General features: G+C 35.8%; 1 long non-coding RNA gene across 1 annotated transcript; it reads left to right on the top strand.

Moving 5' to 3' along the window:
• The first annotated feature begins 5,516 nt into the window (after positions 1 to 5,516).
• Positions 5,517 to 9,670, top strand: LOC140144035 (uncharacterized). Its single transcript, XR_011857828.1, has 3 exons — positions 5,517 to 5,634; positions 6,707 to 6,841; positions 9,550 to 9,670. It is a non-coding gene; the product is annotated as an uncharacterized lncRNA (long non-coding RNA).
• Positions 9,671 to 9,898: the final 228 nt, after the last annotated feature.

The raw sequence follows: 9,898 nt of genomic DNA, 5'->3' as shown, positions 1-9,898 counted from the left end.
TATGTTAGAAGTATAGGCAATTGCCTAGTTAACGTCACTGTGTGAAAAATAATCGGCCAATATTTAAAGTATTCTCCAAACTTCTAGCAAATATATTTCTCTAACATGACCTAAAATTACAGCTAGGTTAGATGTTCAGAAATATTCGCACTTTGGTAAAAATATGAGTGAGGGCAAGGCATAGCTAGCCAACTCCCGTGTTAATTGAATGGAGATTTGACCGAAAATATTGGTAAACGGACCGCTCACTTCTGAAGGATGCCACAAGAAAACGGTACAAGCTGCATTTACAGTATTCTCTGTCAATCATTATGATGCGTTTGTTCTATAGTATGCCGAAATTGGGTACCGTAGGTGATTGACAAAATGTCGCACTTTGCTGATGAGTAAGTGACAGTGAACATGAAATTCAGCGCCCATAACCCAAGGTAGTAGCTAGTTAGTGGAGGCCGTCGCGGGACAAATTATTGATTGAGAGCAGCTAGATCACCTTGATCACCTAGGGACGGACCGTAATTAATAGATACGCACGATTTAGGGCAAGAAAAAACTTTTGGAGACATCATCATCATCATCATCATCATCACTTTCTACATTTTTTCTAAACAACATACTGTTTTAATAAGATTTGTTTCTTAAAATGCATGTAACAACTATAATTATCGTTTAGAGTGATGAAAAAAAAACATCACGATTTTTATCACAGAACAAATATAATGCATAAGAAATCGTTTGTTTTAGAGAGTGATGATGAAATAAAACATCACGGTTTTCATCACGAAACAAAGTAATACATAAGAAATCAATTTTTCGTGAATGATGAAATAAAACATCACGATTTTCATCACGAAACAAAGTAATACATAAGAAATTGTTTGTTTTAGAGCGTGATGAAATAAAACATCACGATTTTCATCCCAAAAAAAAGTAATAGGCCTACAAAAGAAATAAATTTGTCGAGAGTGATTAAATAAAACATCACGAATTTCATCACGGAACAAAGTAATACATAAGACATCGTTTGTTTGATTGCAATCAACCGCGACAGTGCGTCCCACACACATAACAACGCACTGCGAGAAAGTCCGCAGTCATAACCCGTCCTACACCAAAACCTGATCTTGTTATGACAGTTTGAGTGAAAAGGTGGTGTGCAAAATCTTGTTAGCTGCACTTTGATACCAAATTTGCTACCAAAAACTCTAAATTCACAGAGATTGATAGCAGTTTATGAAATTTGGTGCATTTTCAAAAGTTGCAAATTAAAAACGGACCACGCGGACCTGTAGAGGTTAATGGCAGAGCGCAACCATTGACATACCCCGAAACAACCGCTTGGTCATATCGATCGCGTCGTGCCCTAGTATTCATCAGTAAAGCACTGTAGTAATCCATGCGTTTTAAATCAACAATTGAATAAAGCGCGCACTTGGGATAGTGGACAGGGGCCATCGTGGGCAAGCAAGCTTGACCACATTGCCACGCTAAGCAATTTCGACCGCGTGCTTCTTTTTGATTTGCAACTTTTGAAAATGCACCAAATTGCATAAACTGGTATCAATCTTTGTCACTTTTGAGTGTTTGGTAGCAATTGTGGTGGCAAATTGGAGCTAATAAGATTCTGCATACGACCGTATCAATCAAATTGTCATAACAAGATCAGGTTTTGGTGTAGGACGGGCTACATGACTGCGGACTTTCTTTATTTTAGCAGTTTAGGTTGATGACAACATTTGATTGAGTGGACTGATCTGCGCCATGATTACGGTGAAGGACACCGGTTCAAATCCTTTGTTTGGAGCCAATCATTAATTTCACGCACAGTCTCTATGCAAATTAGAGTTTACACAAGCTGCAGCTGGGGTGATCGATCGAAGCTGGTTACCGTTAGTGATCGAATGCATGAGCTTATTTGCTTTACTGAATCGATTTACTGGATTAATTTCTTGATAACTGGGATTAATGCCACAAAGGTCGAATCGGGTTTGAATAGGACCGTGCTCTGTGTGCACAAATTTCCATCGACAATCTTGGAAAAAAGTACTTGGAACACTTAGTACACGTTGTCGTAATTCCGTGCAGAATTTGCAATGAGCATGGGAATGACGTGTATGTTGTTTTTGAACAAAAATGCCATCTACAGCAATGATTTACCATTCCCCTCTCCCCATCAATCAATGTTGGAACACTTTTGGAAAACTGCTGGCATTGGCATTTCCGAACATTGCACAGGGGAGAGGGGGTGTCAGTTTTCAATTCAATTGTAGTTGTATATAATTACGAAGGATGGTTATTCTGAAGTTACATAATACCAAAATGCACATAAGATGACAAAGTCAGGCAGAAAAAGACATCACAAAGTCATTATGGGAAACCTTGATTTGACATCTTAATGAAAAACAAATGCCCATGGTCAACTCCAGGCCATTGTATGTTGTTGACCAGTGGACTTCGGGTATATATATAAATGCGCTTTTATAAATGCGCACGTGACATCTACAAGTCGTCATACCGTGATCAACGATGTAAGGTACCCGGATGTGCACAAATTCCACACGCAAAAGTATAGGCGAAAATGACAGGTTACAAGGAAAATTAGTTTTGCAAAATAGTGGCATTGATTGCAAAGGGCAAAATAATTTGACCCGAAACATAAACTCTTTATTTGGAATTTCCATTACGGAAAAAAAAAAATGACTGAAAAGCTAGATATAGCTGATTTAAAAAGTTATATTTCATTATTTCCGTGCTAAATGGGCGTGGCAATTGGCCATATTTATGACGAAATGTGATTCTTACTGGCATTAAGGTCAGAACTGGGTAGCTGCCGATGATGTTATTTGATAATGTTTGCACGTAGGGAACTTAGGGGGCTGTAATTTTCTTCGGAAGGAAGGGGTCATGGATTTATTTATTTGGGAGTCAAGATAAGTATCCCCCCCGTAGTGCCGCCAATGAACATAACTCTGACCCTAATTTTAACTCTAATTATAACGTAAATTGAGGAAACTATAACTTTAGCCCTTTTCGGTATAATGACCCTCACAAACTAATAGGCTAGATGTCCCCACCCGACCTCCTCAACTCTAACTTACTCATTCGCTCGCAAATGGACACAAAAACAAATTCAAAATGTGTTTTTAAGCACCTTTTTGTGTCCCCCATGCTAAATCGGTAATCTGCACACCCTTTGTCACCCTTTGACGTACAATTTAGAGTATAAACACGTAGATAACTGTACATGATCTAATCATCCCGGCTGGAAGATGTTGAGGAAGACTCGTATACTATACATCACGCTCATACGTTATATGACAATTTGACGTACAATCACGTATGTGATGCATGGTTTGAGGTTTATTCAGCTAGTAAGTTAGATTTCGTCATACACATTATTGTCATGTCATTATATTGTAATTGTAGACAAAAAAAAATTGTCCTGAAATTTCCGAAATTTGGGGTCGGCATTCATTTGTACAGGAAAAATTTCCCAATTGTTTCCCAATTTGTTCAAAATAGAACAGGGTTTTCGTTTTTCGTTAAATAAATAAATAAATAAATAAATAAATAAATAAATAAATAAATTAATTAATTAATTAATTAATTAATTAATTAATTAATTAATTTAAAAAAAAACATAAATAAATAAATAAATAAAAATAAATAAATAAACATTAGTTATGTTTGTACATGGGGGTGCTGTGCAATAATCATGATCCTTTGATATCCATGATTTATCCTTGCAAATTTATAGCATCGAACCTCCAGCCAATGTTCCTTGCCAGTGCTAGCCACGAAACAAGGTCACAACTGTAGCCACTCCTTCAATGGTCGCCATTTCAGTGATTGACAGTGATGTAGTGCGCATTTATAAAAGCGCATTTATATATACAACCGAAGTCTACTGTTGACGGAATATCATGAAACTTTGTTTAGTTAGTTCATTGCATGACAATTTTCACATTACCTTATAAATTAAACTTGCTGGACTCGTGGTTCTTAACCACAGGAATATTTGTTTTGTTTTATTTATTTTTATTCAGAACCGTGCCAAGTGAATGATTTCTATTGTCAACTGGACGGCGTTTGTATTCCAATTGAACATAGATGCGACACAATCATTGACTGTCATCATGAAGAAACTATAACTTTAGCCCTTTTCGGTATAATGACCCTCTCAAACTAATAGGCTAGATGTCCCCACCCGACCTCCTCAACTCTAACTTACTCATTCGCTCGCAAATGGACACAAAAACAAATTCAAAATGTGTTTTTAAGCACCTTTTTGTGTCCCCCATGCTAAATCGGTAATCTGTACACCCTTTGTCACCCTTTGACGTACGATTTAGAGTATAAACACGTAGATAACTGTACATGATCTAATCATCCCGGCTGGAAGATGTTGAGGAAGACTCGTATACTATACATCACGCTCATACGTTATATGACAATTTGACGTACAATCACGTATGTGATGCATAGTTTGAGGTTTATTCAGCTAGTAAGTTAGATTTCGTCATACACATTATTGTCATGTCATTATATTGTAATTGTATACGTCAATTTTGTTCAGTTTGATTCAACCGGCTTATAAAGTTTTACTTTACACGGAAGGAAAGTTAGCAAAAAACCAATTAATTTATGAGTGTAAAAGGGGGAGGGGTGGTTTTGGGGGAAGGGGGGGGGGACAAATAATATTTATAAAATTATAAGTAAGGCGAGAAAGAGAAAAACCCTGTTCTACGGGCGAACGGACCTTTCAAGTAGGGTCGGTCGGTCGGTTGGTATTTTAAAAAAATTAAATAACCCAAAAAATCACAAAAATCTGTAAATAAATTTCAATTTGAGAAAATACAAAAAAAAAATTGTCCTGAAATTTCCGAAATTTGGGGTCGGCATTCATTTGTACAGGAAAAATTTCCCAATTGTTTCCCAATTTGTTCAAAATAGAACAGGGTTTTCGTTTTCGTTAAATAAATAAATAAATAAATAAATAAATAAATTAATTAATTAATTAATTAATTAATTAATTAATTAATTAATTAATTAATTAATTAATTAATTAATTTAAAAAAAATAAATAAATAAATAAATAAATAAATAAATAAATAAATAAATAAATAAATAGATAAAAATAAATAAATAAACATTAGTTATGTTTGTACATGGGGTGCTGTGCAATAATCATGATCCTTTGATATCCATGCTTTATCCTTGCAAATTTATAGCATCGAACCTCCAGCCAATGTTCCTTGCCAGTGCTAGCCACGAAACAAGGTCACAACTGTAGCCACTCCTTCAATGGTCGCCATTTCAGTGATTGACAGTGATGTAGTGCGCATTTATAAAAGCGCATTTATATATACAACCGAAGTCTACTGTTGACGGAATATCATGAAACTTTGTTTAGTTAGTTCATTGCATGACAATTTTCACATTGCCTTATAAATTAAACTTGCTGGACTCGTGGTTCTTAACCACAGGAATATTTGTTTTGTTTTATTTATTTTTATTCAGAACCGTGCCAAGTGAATGATTTCTATTGTCAACTGGACGGCGTTTGTATTCCAATTGAACATAGATGCGACACAATCATTGACTGTCATCAGGGAGATGATGAGTTCAACTGCCCAGGTCAGCGCCGCATTACACGAATCAAGGAAAACAGTTTTACTTTAAAAATAATCACCAAACAATATTTTTTTTAATTCCAAAAAAGTTTAGTTTTTTTTTCTTTCAAAATGTTGATACACCCTTCAAATATTTTTAAAATGAATAGAGTTGATTAGATTTTGATTATTAAAGATTGTACAAGTTTATGTTATATTTTGTGACTGGTAGTGTAAAAAGTAGCTTTGATTCTAAGCATTATCATCTTACTTAGTGGTATAGCCAACGGAATTGTGTAATTATGCTAATTTATGCACAAACATAATATACGTCTAACCCTAATTATTTTTACTTTCTTCTTGTTCCGTTTTTTAACATTTGGTAATCGACACAGAATTAATAAATGTTCGAGCGTTTATGCGAATAACCAATGTTTGACTGCAGTTGAATGTGCTTCAATAGTCTTAAAGCCTTAAAGCCATAATTTACGATCTTATAATATGAAGTTGTTGTTTTTTTCAAACCTGATTTTTTGGCATATTGGTAATCTTTACAAATGTCCCAACTTGCACCTATATGGAATCAGCCAGATATGTTGTGTTTGTAGGCCAAATGAACGAAGTTCGACATAAAAGTCATAAATTCAAGAAATTATGACTTTACGTCCTCCTATAGAACTGGATGTTTTTGTTTTGTTTTCAAAAGAATCACAATTATGTCTTGTAGTTGGTAATTATTGGGCTAGATGATGTGTGCACTCATCCTGTGCATTATTATACCTTAATAACAGTGGCGTAGCCGGCACTTTTTCAGAGGGTGGGGAAGGGTATGGGGGGGCAAGACAAAATTTAAGGGGGGCAAACAAGTACAAAAAAGGCCTAAAAATCTAAATAACTTGGCGGACACCATCCCGCAGGGGAAATAATTTTAACAGGGGGAGGGGCAGCTTGGGGGAGGGGGGGCTTCGTAGTTCTAGAGTTAATAGTAGCAATATTTTGTATTTTTTCACTCCTTTTTTGTTCTTTTATGTGAGACGTTTTGATCGCTTCCATAATTCTTGTGGAATTTAAACGTTTGATTTCCTTTTTTGAAGCAGAACCGTTTGTCGATTGTCCCATCGATCTTGAAAGATGTCCAGGAGAAAGCAATGCAGCGTGTATCTACCCAGAATGGAGATGTAACGGTGTCAATGATTGTGGTGATGAGTCAGATGAGGACCAAAACTGGTGTCGTAAGTTAAAAACAATTCATCTAATGCATAAAATGTTTGTGTGGGGAGGGGTTGGTTCGGGGAATTGCTGTGGGTGTATACCTGTATACGAGGTGGAAGCTGTATATAGCCAATATTGTGACAAATCCAAAGGATAATATAAACAATTTCGAGATGAGTTTGTGGGTGGACAAAAGAGATTTTTTAATATGTTATTCCCGACGCGATATCTGTACCTTCGCAAGGATTACAGATTGTAACAACAGTTTTTGGTTCAAGCTAAGCTTGCTTGTGTTTTTCCACTTAGTGAAAGATATCCTTCGAGTTAGTTGGCCATCCAATGGCATCGTAGTATGTAGTGCACGTACCACCCTTTACGTATACAACTCAATTTAAAGATTAAGGTTCCCTATTATATACAGGGCGCCCCATTGAATTTGCTTTTTTTTTTTTAATTGTTTTTTTAATTGAAATTTTTTTGGGCAAAATGTGTTTTATTTTTTAAATGTCGCCCAACTGCCTACAAATATGTAATGATGAAGAAATATGATTTGTTGACTTTGGCCACGATCAGGGAAATTACCATAAAAGCAGTTTTAAACGTAAAAAGATCGAAGATTCGTTTGCGCAAATTATGTTCATAATGGTTATTAGAGACATTGTAATAATATTAACCCCGAAGAAGAGTAAAATAGAGGGAATGAAAATTGTGAAAACCAAAAGAGGAGAGTAAGCAGTTTTGGCAGCTTAAAAGTGTGGGGGGGGGGGGGGTGAAAAAAAAAAACGTTAATTGAGCATCTTTCAAATATATGCTCTAAAATGGCGAATAAAACAGTACCAAAACAGCAATTTGTTAGGCCATTTCGGGAGTGATTATTGCTTTCCTAAACTTTGACATGTGAGAGAACAAGGATTTCTATAGTACATGGCGCAATGTGGTATAATATTGTTACATTAGTGGAGCCAACGTTTTTTGATATTCTTAAACCTCAAAGAACTGAAAGAATAAAACTAGAATTGGACCATTATTCTCTATGTCCCTTAGCTCTACTTTTTTGCGTTAGTATACTATCCAGAGATGATTCGACCTTTGCAGTACTTAAACCTGGTTAACAGGAAATTACTCCAACAAAATCAATCGATAAAGTCTAGCCCATCCTCCACATTAAATGGTGGACTGTACTTATGCCCAAATATGGCACTTGCCAATCAATAATCACCAACTTGAAATCCCCTGGCTCGCTCCACTGACCAAAGTTATGGAAAGATATGGGGGTTGTTTTTGCTGTTATTTGTCACTTACATATCAGGGAGGTACAAACATTTGCAGATGCTCCACATACTCAGTGTTTAGCCTACATGTAATATATACATTATTCTTGATTGACATCAAGTACAAAAAATATCCGCCAAGTGGTTTAGCTTTAATGCCCTTCGGAAGAGAGCGGTCCACAAGTGAGTGATAGTCACCAAAACTTGCATTCCATTTACACACGGAATTATACAGGCCATGCGTGCCCTTCCTCACTAAATCGAATATTTTTAAACATCTAAATTAGCTTAAAATTTAGGACATGTTATAAAATTATTTTTTCTAGAATTTCTGAGAGTACAAAACATATTGGCCGGTTATTTTTCACACAGTGACGTTAACTAGGCAATGCCCTATATATATAACATACACTGTTTGTAGAGGTCAAGCGTCAATGGTGAGAGCACTGTGTATTGTGTATAGGAAAATGAACAGTAACTGCAGTATGCCTCTCGTCGATAAGAATAAAAAAAGTCAATTGTCATATTGTTCTACGATAACGTCAAATAGGGCATGTCAAAAGTTTCATTCATAGTGGTCAAGTTTTTTTTTTAAATGGTCTCAAATTACTCGCCTTAACATAAGAAATCTCAAACGTATAGTACATTCACAATTTTGGTGCAATTTGCATGGTCGTGTCTTTCTTTAGAGTTAATGTAGCCAATGTCCAATAGATATATCTACATGCAAAACCTTTGACCCCGGATTTCATCCGAGTCTGAGGTTATCTAAAGTCTGCACAAAAAGTAACTCAGCTGTTATAAATACGCCTATAGATTCAGAACTAACAATTGTTTTCACAATATTTCAACATAAAAAGAAGGATGGTTTATTTACGCGCATTTTGATACCCCATTGGTACAATACAGCAGTATTTTGAAAGAAATTTAAAAGTTGCAGTTATTTGTATTGATTTGAAGTAAGCGCGAAGATAATGGAGATTACGTGTTTACAGTGCTGGCATTATAACCATTGATCGCTGTAAACTGCAACTTTTAAATTCTGGTATTTTTCTATAAAAGCACTACTGTGTTGTTAATATTGAACGACATTTGACGAATGGGATATCATAATGCGTGTAAATAAATCATCCTTCTCTCTATGTTGAATTATTGTGAAAACAATTAGTAGTTCTGAATCTATAGGCGTATTTATAACAGCTGAGTTACTTTTTGTGCAGACTTTATTTCGTGTGCCAAGAGGAGGAAGTTGCGGGTAAATCGGTGCATTTTGAAAATATGACCCATGTGAGTGAGATATTTGACATTTAACCTAATTTACTCATAACCCCAGTCCAATATGATAATTAACTGTTTTATTCCTAGCAATGAGAGGACAATTTTGAGGTACATTACAACATGATAAAACAAATTTTAAATCTCCGCATTGGGACCTTTGAATTTTGATTATTCTACAGTAAGCACTATATGTCCAGAATATTGGTATCGTTGTGCTGACAATATTCAGTGTATACCAGGCCACTACTATTGTGATGGTGTTCCGGAATGCCGTGATGAATCCGATGAACCAATAAACTATTGTGGTGAGTACAAAATGTTCAAAGGGGAAGGAGGAAATAAGGAGGGGCGACAAGGGTATTGATGCCGAAATGTTCCGTACATTCTGAGCACGGGGATACCTAACCCTGGCCATTTATCATGGTATGATGTTGCCAAAACCAGCCTTGTTTGGAAACAGTGACCAAATCTGCGAATTTTCAGTGAAAAATCTACCCTGATGTCCAGATATTTCAAGAGAAAAACAGA

Source organism: Amphiura filiformis, unplaced genomic scaffold (assembly GCF_039555335.1).
Source record: "Amphiura filiformis unplaced genomic scaffold, Afil_fr2py scaffold_37, whole genome shotgun sequence".
Taxonomy (NCBI): Eukaryota; Metazoa; Echinodermata; class Ophiuroidea; order Amphilepidida; family Amphiuridae; genus Amphiura; species Amphiura filiformis.
The sequence above is the reverse complement of the archived record's forward strand: the minus strand, read 5'-3'. Positions and strand labels throughout refer to the sequence as shown.